Below are 11,255 nucleotides of genomic sequence, written 5' to 3' on the forward strand. Positions count from 1 at the left end.
ATATATGATTGCTCTGCATTTGCCATGTGAGAATCTTGTCCAATATCTTGCGACTGTTCCCTCCAGTGCTACCTCATGAACCTTAAGAAAATAAATTTTTGATAGGGAATTTCTATACGCTACCAATGGATCCCCAGGTGGTTATTCTTCTCTTGTTCTTTTCAATCTCAGTATAATGACTGTGATGGGTTACACTCATTCTGATCTCTGGATAGACAATAATTGGGTTATCATGGGTAAACAAGAGTATTTGGTACATGCACTATCATTATGATCGTTTGGTACATTCAATTTTAATTTGTTGATCATAACTCGTTTGCTACATAAACTTTAATGAAGAAAACTGGTGTTTGCAAGTGGTGTAGAAAAGTAAAGTTGCTATCATCTAAGGTGGCAAGCAGAGCAATTGGAGAGGTTGAATGAAGAGATCAAAGTGTTACATAATTTACATCTTTAGAATTTACAAAATGTGGATTAAAAAATATACACAGTTTTAAAAATTTGTATTATAAATACTTTATATTTATGTCATATTACAACTTGTAATGTTTTTTTTTTCAATAAAAGTGGATTATTCCACTAAACTTTTTTATTAATATTTTTTATTTTTTACACAGGATTCAAAGAGCATACTAGAGGAAAGAACCCTGAGAAGAAAACCTTAGGTCACAGCTCATTAAATAAGCCTATAGTATCTAACGGATCAATATATACACCCCGCCCAAAACCACATACAAAATGCAGTCACAAAACATATAATATCAGTTTTGCATAGAGCCCATATGACAATTTGCCAAAAAAATCCATCGGATAATTTTCAAATGTAGACTCCATAGCTGCTATCAATGGAAGAAGACAAAAATTTTCAAAGCCCTGTGCCAAGTCCCATGAGCCAAAAACCTTCCCGCCACAAAAGAAAGTATCAAAAAACCTTTGGAAAAACACTATTATATCAAATACCATGACCTCGAACACTTCTCCAGACAATGAACATGAATACTTGAAATGAAAGGGGAAAGCGTGAATAATTATTATCATAAAATTTTACATCGACGTTACTCAAGAAAATCATATGACTATTGCTGCAAACCTTCCCATACCCTAGAAGGAATTTCCTCAAAACCCACCTCTCGCTGATTAGCATTGCTATCAATGGCTAAATTTTCCAAATAATCTGCAATCTTATTAACTTCTCTATAACAATGGGATACCAAGAAAGATTCAAACAATTCTAATTTTTGTAAAATGAGATCAAGTATATACTGCAAATTCCAACAATTCGATTTCTTTTTCATAACACATTGAATAATCACCATAGTATCACCTTCAATTATTAAGTCCTTAATACCCAAAGAGATTGCCATATCCAATCCAAAAGACAAAGCATGAAATTCCGCATAATTGTTAGTTTTAAAACCAATAGCATGACACTTAGCTCGAATAAAATTTGCATTGTGATCATAAATTACCATGCCTACCCTAGCCGGCCCAGGGTTACCACGAGAGGCCCCATCAAAATTCAGTTTAAAGTGCCCCTGTAGAGGAGGTTTCCATCTAGCAGAGCATCTCTTACCTATTGCATCATTCTTTTTTAAAATTGAACCATGAGAGGGTAAAACTGACAGCAGCTTCCAAACTCTAGTAACTCTACTATCCCAGTGCGAAAAAGAAGTAAGATTTTCCAAATTCTTATAAATAAATGACAAAGCAACCTCAGAGATTGAAGACTCAATTTTTAATAGAACCTCAGACACAGGAGACCTTGTTTTTTTAAATATCCTATTGTTTCTCTCTAGCCAAACATTCCAAATCACAATAGATGGAGATATGATCCAAAGGCATGCATAAAAAGAAGAGGCAAACATAGAGGGCCAATATCTAAAATGGGAAATGAGATCCTTACCAATAACAAAGGATATATTTAACTTCTCAAACAACCACTGCCATCATTCATAAGCATAATCACAATGTAGGAATAGGTGTGAAGAAGATTCCAAATTTTTGTTACAAAGGACACAAGGGAAAACAAAAATAATACCAAGTTTGTCTAGTCTCATACTTGTAGAGACTCTATCCTGAACTGTCAACCAAGCAAAGGCTCTAGCTTTGGGAAGACAAGCTGAATGCCAAAACAACTTATAAGGCCAAGAAGATAAATCTTTAGCAACCATAAGAGAGTTGTAACCATCTTTAACAGTGTACTTACCTGAAATATTCTTTGTCCAAATAAGTTCATCCTCAGAATCAAAAAGAAATACAATTATATCCCCCAAAATATTTTCAAAATCTAATTTCATGCTTTGATCAACATCTAAGAAATCAATCGACTTCCATCTAGCTAGCTTAAGGGGTCCACTAGTCACAATTTCAAAATAATCTGCTACAAAAACACCCCAAAGGGAGGAAAGAACAGTGATCAGAGGAGACCAATCCCTAATATTCACCAAAGGTGTGTGTCCATTCCATACTTCATCCCAGAATCTGACCTTTCTACCATTATGAACAATCCATGAGAGATGAGGCAAAATAACTGATCTACATTTACAAAGGAAATTCCAAATAGCAGAACCCAAAGGCAAATTTGAGACTTTAAAAATGTACTCTCTCGGTCCATTATTTAATATTTGGCAAACATAATCTGTGCCCATAAGGAGCTAGGCTTGTCATATAATTTCCAAACCAACTTAGCACCTAAGGCTAAATTCTGATTCTCTAGACTCTGAATTCCTATTCCCCCAAGTTCCTTAGGCAAACATACCTTATACGATGCAACTAAAGGGAGTTTCTTCTTGCCATATTTATTATTGTTCCAAAGAAAATCTCTAAGAGTATCCTATGAACTAACAATAGTTGCTTTTGGAGACTTCAAAACAAACATGAGATATATGGGAACAACATTCAAAACAGACTTGATGAGAACAATTTTACCCGCCAAAGTTAACCATCTATGATTCCATGAGAGAATTCTTTTAGAAATGACCAAAATAATCTTATCCCAAAAACCAATCTTATCCTCTTTAAAAAAGAAAGGAATCCCAAGGTAAGTAGATGGAAGATTTCCAGTCTCAAATCCCCAAAAGGATTGCAACCTATGCTGAACCAGTTGTGATGTATTAAGGAAAAAAATCTTTGATTTATCACCATTCACTTTCTAACTAGAAAACGATGCATAATTTTGTATTATTCCTTTAATCACTTTTGCCTCAACTAATGAAGCATGTCCAAATAATAGAATATCATCTGCAAAGAGACAATGAGAAATACTTTGGGGAATATTCTGAATCCTTATACCTTTCCAAAGCCCCCCCACTTTAGCAATCCTAATAGCCCAACTAAAGGTTTTAGCTAGGAGAATAAACAAAAAGGGAGAAAGGAGATCGCCCTATCTCAAACCCCTAGAGGAAGTGAAAAAACCACAAGGAGAACCATTAATTAAAACCGAGAATCTTGCAAAAGAAATACATGCATGAATCCATTTGACCCAGGCCTTGGAAAAACCTAACTTTTCAAGAACAACACATAAAGCCCCCCACTCTACTCTATCATAAGCCTTCATCATGTCTAGTTTAAGTATTATGGCCGGGGTTCTTTGGCTGGAAATAGAATGCAGCACCTCATGTGCTACAATTGCACCCTCTATTGTCTCCCTTCCGGGAACAAAACCACCTTGCTCCAATGAAATGATCCTAGGTAGAATTTTTGCCAACCTAAGGGAAATTGCCTTCGTAAATATCTTATACAAAGTGTTACATAAAGAAATGGGGCGGAAGTCAGCAAAAGTCTTAGTATCCTCTTTTTTAGGAATAATTGTAATCATTGTAGTATTAAGTTCTTTTAAAATAGACCTATTTCTCCTAGATTCCTCGAGAGCCAATAAAACATCATTTCCTACAAAATCCCAACATTTTTGAAAAAATAAAGGAGTAAAACCATCTGGTCTTGGGGCTTTATCTGGATTCATGGCAAAGACAACACTCTTAACTTCTTCTGAGGAAAAGGGAGACATCAACATCTTATTGTCTTCCAAAGATACTAAAGGAGGAATATTAGATATAATATCATTGCTGAGATTTCCATTTTCCGAAGATAATAATGACTTAAAAAACCTAATTGCCTCTGAAGCAATGACCTCTGGCTCTGTCAATAAATTCCCATTCTGACACTGGATACAAGATATCCTATTCTTACATCTTTTAATCTTAGTTGAAGAATGAAAAAATTTTGTGTTCCGGTTGTGCCATCTGAAAGCCATAACTCTCTAGATTTGTGTCTCCAATAGATTTCCTCTCTAGCTAACACCTCCTCAAGCTGTAATTTTAGTGACTTCAATTCATCAAAAACTTGTGGCACCATACCATGTTGAAGCACATGAGTATTAAAACACTCAATCATATCTTGAATCCTTTGTTTCTCCTGAAAAATGTTCTTAAAATGCGAGATATTCCATTCCCTAATATTCAATTTCAAATAACTTAACTTCTTAGCAATCTGAAACATACGGGACCCAGAACAAAAAGGAGCAAAATTCCAGCATTTCATAAGCAGAGGCAAAAAGGAAGAATCCCTAAACCACATGGGCTCAAATTTAAATGGAGACTTAGAAGAAGCCCTATCCTCAATAACTGAAAGGGAAATTGGAAAATGATCAAAAAATGAGACCAGTAGAATAGAGGAAAAGAATTTAAAATCTGAATCAATCCAATTCTCAGATAACGAAAACCGATCTAATCTCTCAGCAATCTGAGAAAAATCCCTTCTCATGTTTGTCCATGTGAAAACCCCATTTTGAGACTTACAATAAAAAAAGGCTCATATCAGAAATGAAATCCTCAAAGTCATCCATAATCCTTTTATTAGGGAAAACACCTCCTCTTTTCTCATCTAAATCAGCGATAGCATTAAAATCACCCTCGAAGATAATAAAAGAACCATGTTTTAAGGGAGAAGAAATCCTCTTTAATTCACCCCATAACTTACTCTTCCCTTGAATTCTTGATGGAGCATAAATGTTAAAAAGCCAGAATTTAACCTTCAAAATCTTGCTTATAACTAAAGCCAACATCCAATTTGTAGCAGATGCCACTAACTGTACCTCAATACTATAATTATTCCAAAGCAGTGCCAAACCTCCTGAAGCACCACAAGCCGGAGAAGAAAGAAAATTCCACCTTCTCCAAGATGAAAAAACCAAATCAGCAGACTCCTTTGACAACTTTGTTTCTTGCAACATAAAAATATCACACTTAATTAAGTCCATTTGGGACTTAATTAAGCATCTCTTGTTAGGGGCATTTAAGCCCCTAACATTCCAAGAAATAATTCTCATTGTCCTCGAGGGGAGGCCGAAGCTCCCCTCTTCCCATTAATCGGCGAATTTTTGCTTTCGCCAAAGCAACCTTGCAAATTACATTTCACAGCCCCTGATCTTGTCACAGGTGGACTAGTCATGAATCTTTTACTCCTCTTTTTTTTTTACACTTATAGGAATTAGGCATGTTTTCTTAGGCCTACCAAGAGAGACCGAATGCTTCCCTTGCCCACCAGCAGGAGAAAGGGACAAAGTTTTTTGAATTCCAGCATCAATTTCCATTTGAGTCTTAAGATTATTTGGAGGCCTACCTCCCCTAGGAGAAACCACCAATGGTGAAAAAATTGGAGTTGTTTGGACAATTGGTAAACTATTGCATGACTTTGGAGAAGCCAGGATAAATGGATTATCTTCAAAACCCAACTCTGTTGTAGCCAAAACCGCAAAAGGATTAGCAGATGCAGAGATTGGAAGGGTCGAGTTTATACCCCCCAAATCATTCTCAATTGAACAAACAACTCTATCAGTAATACCCTCATCCATTTGATGTGCATGATTGTTAAAAATATCATGTACTTGCTGAACCAGATTCTCATCTGGCATAATAACAGGGACAACCTTTGACGGATTACTATTCCCTAAGGAAGATTCATTAGCCATATTAATTTCAACATTCAGAGGGGAATTATTAGACACCAAATTCTTAATTTCCTGAACTAAAGAAGCATCATTAGGAAAACCTATGGCAGGTACCTGTTTAATAGTTTCCATATCAACCACTGCAATTTTATCTAAATTCACATTCTTTAAAGAATCCAAAACCTCCTTTTGAGTGCATGAAGACAAATTGTCGTCCTTACCCTTTGTGTGATTATTTGGCATCTTAGGGCAATCTATCATCAATGGATGATCTACTCCATTCATCGGGGGATTACCATCCACTATACCCCCGTTAATAGAAAATGACTTCAGTAAAGACAGAAGTGAGACCAAACCCGAAGTGTGATCATTTGGTTTCCCAGAACTATGACACAATAGATTATTTTCAAGATTAATGTGACCCGTTTCTACCAATTTATGCAAAGAGATATTTCCACATCCTTCAATCGAAGGTCCCACCAACAAACTATCTTTATTATGGGTTTTAGGGATAGAGTCAACAACCTATTGGTTTTTCTTAAAATCTATAAGTAAAGGAGCATCCAAAAGTAAAGGAGACTTAAGAAGCTCCGTATCTAATTTCTCAATTGACTGGTGCCAAATACTATCATGAGACTTGATATTACAAGTACGGGGGCAAACATCATTAGGGTTAATAAGAACACAAATTTTTACCAGAACCTCCCCCTCCACAAATTCCATTTTAGATGTTAAAAAAGTTCCAATAGAATTTCCAATTTTCTCAAGAACATTTGGATCCATAAATTCAAAAGGAATTTTAGGTAAACCAAACCAGAAAGGACTAAGTTTCAAACTAGACCAAGAAGGAACAAAAAACGGTTTCCAAGCCGCAATTGAAATTAAATGTTTTCCAAACCAATGATGCGAAGTTCTTAATACCTCATCTCTGAAAGAAGGAGAATCAAAGACAATAATAAAAGCATTCACAGATAATAATTGAAAATAATGCATATCCCCCCATCTTTTCTGCAATTTATGATAAAGCTTTAACAAACTAATTTGATTACCCCAAATTTCCCTAGAAATAGTATTCGTATGCAAACAATTCGCTTTCTTATCGACATAACAACCTAAAAGATCGATACAAGGGTTAGGAGCCCAAACCTGCGATGAAGAAACCTCAGGCAGAACAGGATTAGAAGGAATCTTACTTACCTTTTTTGGACTAGCTTCCTTGAGGTTCACATTTATCTTATTTCCCACCTGCTGTGAAGAAACAGAAATCCTAGCCGCAGTCTCCTTATTTGTCAAGCCAACAACCCTAGCAAACGGTCGCTGATTGCCCAGATCCAAAGACCATTTCCTCGAAAATCCCTTGAATTGCTTCTCAGAATTCCCATGATTCGCACCATTATTAAAATGCCCTTGAGTGAATCTCCTTCCATTGTTATTCTGCCTCCATGCCACACTGCGTCTGTTCCCAAAGAAGCCTTGAAAGTATTTTGAAGCTGGCTGGAAAATCTTGTTATTTCTGCACCGGGTTTACCTGTATTGCCATGTCCTTCCATTTGCCTTTCGTGTAGACCCACTGTGGAACATGAGGCAGGTCTTCCCAGCCCACATCCGCCCATGAATCCAAATGTCCTCTATCAACCATGTCACTGTAATCTCCTATCACTGTATTATGCTGATTTGATGTTACCCCAACTGGGATAAATCGCTGAAGTGAAGTGATGAAAATACAAGCAAGATCCACCTCAATAAAGGCTCCAATATGCGTAGGTTTTAACCTGCCCCTGCTGCTGTGAATAAGGACTGAGAACTGAATGAAATCTGCGTATAGGTATCACGATGCCGCCCCAAACTGGTCGCGTATGGTGTACAGATTGGAGAATAAATGCCAAGTCTATGAGCCCAAACAAACCTACTAAGGTTCCACCCCTGTAGCTGCTATGAACAGGTCTGAGAACACCGTCTTATCTGCATTTAAATGCCCAAGAATTCCTTCCAAAATGGTCTGAAACCCAACAAGTGGACAACGCCTTTCTTCTCAGGCGATATTGATCAATCAAGATGCATCCAATGATGAAATCGAAGGGTTACAAGAAGGGCGGACTTACCACAATTCGGTTTCTCCAAAACAAATAATATAGACACCAAATTGCCCTACAAATGGTCTCAAAGGTATCGCTATATCACTTCATTCGTCCTCCATTTCTGGGCTTACTACATCAGTGCCCAACACCACATCAAATTCGAAAGCAAATCCTATTGCTACATCAGACGACTTACTGAGTGCTCTGAAGAAACCAAAAGACTCTTAGAAGGCCCTGCGAATCCTCAAAAGGGCGACGAAACAGTCCACTCAGAGTCTGCCGCCTTATGCGTACGAATTGATGATCCGCCGTTTGCTGATCTTTTGTTGATTCGCTTTAATATGATGATATCGCTGCTGACAAATTCACGTTTCTCTTCTGGTTTTGTTGTAATGATGTTTTTCTTACAACTTGCAATGTTACATGATAAGATTTTTTTAATTTACAAGGATCACAATTTTTTGGATTGAAAGTATTCACTAAATACATATGTGTACTACTTTGGATCAATTGAGAATAGTCATTAATGATATTATAGTTTGTTTGTATTTTTGTTTTTTCTAAACTATGTTTGGTAAACTATTTAACGTGACCAATGACGCTGGCACAACATGCCCTCTGACTCCACGTGAACACTTTTGACCTGGAGTATGAACCGGTCAGGCCACAAATGGGGGACCTTATCCCCACACTTCACTTGATCAAATCCACGAGCTCAACAACCCAGCAAAAGCACAAGGCATGCGAGCTCAATGGCCAAGGAGGGATTTGAATGTTGGTGATGACTTCATTGATGAAGTGTTTTAACCATGACACTACAAGTCTGAAGACATATTATAGTTTACATGATAGGATTCTTTTAATTTATATGGGTCACAACTTTTTCAATTGAAAGTGTTCACTAATAGTATCATTTTAAGATCATTTATCAATAGTTATGATATTACAGTATGCATGACTACGGAAACTACTGATAAATATGCAACCCACAGACACATTTATTCTAAATATAATCTTGATCCCTCATTTTTTCTTATATAATTTTTTTTTATTGTTAATAGATTATACAATGTTAGAAATTAATTTTCTATAATGTTAAGTTTTATATAATTTCAATTTTTCCAACAAAAAATATCAGTGAAATATATACATATAGTTTATCACTTTTGAAATTAATTAATAATAGTTATTCATAATATTATACATGGTTGCATAATTTTTTAAAAATCTATATCTTCTTAAACAACAAATATGCCACATTGAATCTTACCCTCTCATTTTTCCTTTCTATTTTTCCTTCCATACGGGAGAATTATTGTTGATAGATTGTACTAGAAATTAGTTTTCTACAATGTTGGTTGAAGTTTAATGTTTCAACGTATGATTATAGCATTTATAGCTTGTCCTAGTACATGATTACTCTGCATTTGCCATTCTATAATCTTGCCCAATATCTTGCCACCGTTTCTTTTCACCCTAATGCAATAACGGTTTCATGGAGTACAGCTAGACACAAAACTTAACGATTATTTACAAGAGATAGTCTAGCACTTATGAAAATCTACACAATAAAATCTAGTAGCTTGATTAGTAGGGTGGCTAGAAATTACTTGTAAATAAAATCTTGTATGAATTATCTGGGTATTTAACTTGAGTAGATGGAGGATCTTGTGGGACAATCTAGAGAAGCAAGCAAATTTGTTCTAAATTAGATCTTCTCAGGAGTCTAAATCAAATTTGATTAGGAAGATGACATAAAGATTACTAATTGTAGTTTGACAAGAGTTTGGTGGTTTCAGCAGAGATTTTATTTTTATGTTCTAGTATTAATTGTAGTTCAACAAGAGTTTGGTGGTTTGAGCAGAGATTTCGTAGACTCGTATAAAATCTAAATTTCATAAAAATTAAATTGGATTTTATTTTTTCAGTTTACAGAATGAAAATTATGTTGGGTTTTAGAGATAAAAGAAGCTAAAATTTAGAACATATGGTGTTGTTCTTGAGTTTAGTAAAATATTTGTTATCATCTTCTTTTCATCATTCAATCTGAGTCTCTTCGTTTACTAAGAGAATTTATTCCATTAACACGATATTAAGAATATTATAGTTTGCATGATTGCATAATAAGTTTTTTTTGTTAATTTATGTGAGTCACAACTTTTTTATTGGAATTGTTCATTAAATATACTTATTTAATAACACTTTGGGACCAATTAACATAGTCATTAACTATGTGACAGTTTGCATTGTTGCATGATAGGATTGTTTTTAATTCACATGGACCACAATTTTTTCAACTAGAAGTGTTTATTAAATACAAATGTAGTACCACTTTAAGACTAACTAAGAATATTCATTAATGATATTATCTGATTGCATGATAAGAATTTTTAATTTATATGAATCACAACTTTTTTGAATTCATGTATAACATCACTTCATGATTAATCAAATATATACAGTTTGTATGATTGTATAATAATTTTTGTCAGATTTATATGTTCTAAGTTGACTGATAAATATACCATCCAAAAGACGTTTGTTCCAAATATAATCCTGCCCCTCATTTTTCCTTCCATACAACACAATTATTGTTGATAGATTGTATAATACTAAAAATTAATTTTCTACAGTGTTCAGATAATGTTAAAATTTATAATTTAAAATCTCCTGACACCTAGAAACAATACGATTATTTTCAAGAGATAGCCTAGCAGATATATGAAAATCTACATAATAAAGTTTGCAATTCTAAAATCAAGTTTTCAGGCAATTGCTTTAGCAATATTTGTTGAGATCTATTTCTGTTTTTCCATCTGCAATGATATTATCAGTGGATGCCAAATTAGTGGGGTGGCCGGGAATTAAGTGTAGATAAAATCTTGTACGAATTATCTGGGTATTTAACTTGGGTAGATGTGAGATCTTGTGGGACAATCTAGACAAGTGGAGATCTTCCAAAATTCTCCTGATTTGTGAAATTAACTGTGAATTATATCTTCTTAGGGGTCTAAATAAAATTTGACTAAGAAGATGACATAAAGATTATATTTTTGTGTTTTAGCATTAATTGTTATTTGTCACGACTCTAATATTTGTCTTATATATCATTGTTAATTTAGAAATATAATGATTGCAGTTGTTAATAATCTCTTCAGTTAAGAGTGAAGTATGGAGGGTACCTATTCAGCCGGTTCAAAATTTCTGTAATTTAGAAATATAATGATTGC

The sequence above is a fragment of the Cryptomeria japonica genome, chromosome 5 (assembly GCF_030272615.1).
Source record: "Cryptomeria japonica chromosome 5, Sugi_1.0, whole genome shotgun sequence".
Classification (NCBI taxonomy): domain Eukaryota; kingdom Viridiplantae; phylum Streptophyta; class Pinopsida; order Cupressales; family Cupressaceae; genus Cryptomeria; species Cryptomeria japonica.